Source organism: Dipodomys ordii, unplaced genomic scaffold (assembly GCF_000151885.1).
Source record: "Dipodomys ordii isolate 6190 unplaced genomic scaffold, Dord_2.0 Scaffold103, whole genome shotgun sequence".
Taxonomy (NCBI): Eukaryota; Metazoa; Chordata; class Mammalia; order Rodentia; family Heteromyidae; genus Dipodomys; species Dipodomys ordii.
The window spans coordinates 44,552-45,045 of NW_012267319.1; the positions used below are offsets into that span (position 1 = coordinate 44,552).

Sequence of the window (494 nt, forward strand, 5' to 3'; positions counted from 1 at the left end):
GGCCCGGACCCCAGCAGCCGCCGCCCTCCGGTCCGGCCCTGCCGGCAGCGGCGCGGTAAGAGCGGCTCTCTCCCTGGGGGAGGTGGGGAGGAGGACCCCCGCAGGGCCGGGCTGGGGACCCTCCCGCCCCCCGAGATCCAGGCCCGAGTCGGGCCGAGGAGGCGGCCCCGAGGGTCGCGCGTCCGGGCTGCGATCGGACTCGTTTCCCGGACTCCCGAGTGTTCCCGGGGCGCTGGAGGCCGGGGCGCGGGCGGGTTCGCCGGCTTTTGTTTGGGGAAGGAGGTCCGGGCCTTTCCAGGGGGCCTTGCGGGGTCCTGCCCGGGGCGCGCCCCGCGGGCCGGATCTCCCCCGAGAACGGGGGCTTGGGGGGGGGACGGCGGGTCGTGGACGGACGCGGCACCTGCTGGGCTGCCGGGGACCCGGGGTCGAGGCCCGGTCCCCCCCCCACCCCTGCGGCTCCCAAGTAGGGGTGAGCGGCCGGGCTGGCTTCGTCT

General features: G+C 78.3%; 1 protein-coding gene across 2 annotated transcripts in view; it reads left to right on the forward strand.

Annotated features, from left to right (window-relative positions):
* Positions 1 to 8: 8 nt before the first annotated feature.
* Ets2 (v-ets avian erythroblastosis virus E26 oncogene homolog 2) overlaps positions 9 to 494 on the forward strand; it is a 37,289-nt gene continuing 36,803 nt past the window's right edge. For both annotated transcript variants that reach the window (XR_001175486.1, XM_013027392.1), the window contains exon 1: positions 9 to 55. The gene's annotated coding sequence lies outside the window, so the exon portion shown is untranslated. The remainder of the gene's footprint in view (positions 56 to 494) is intronic.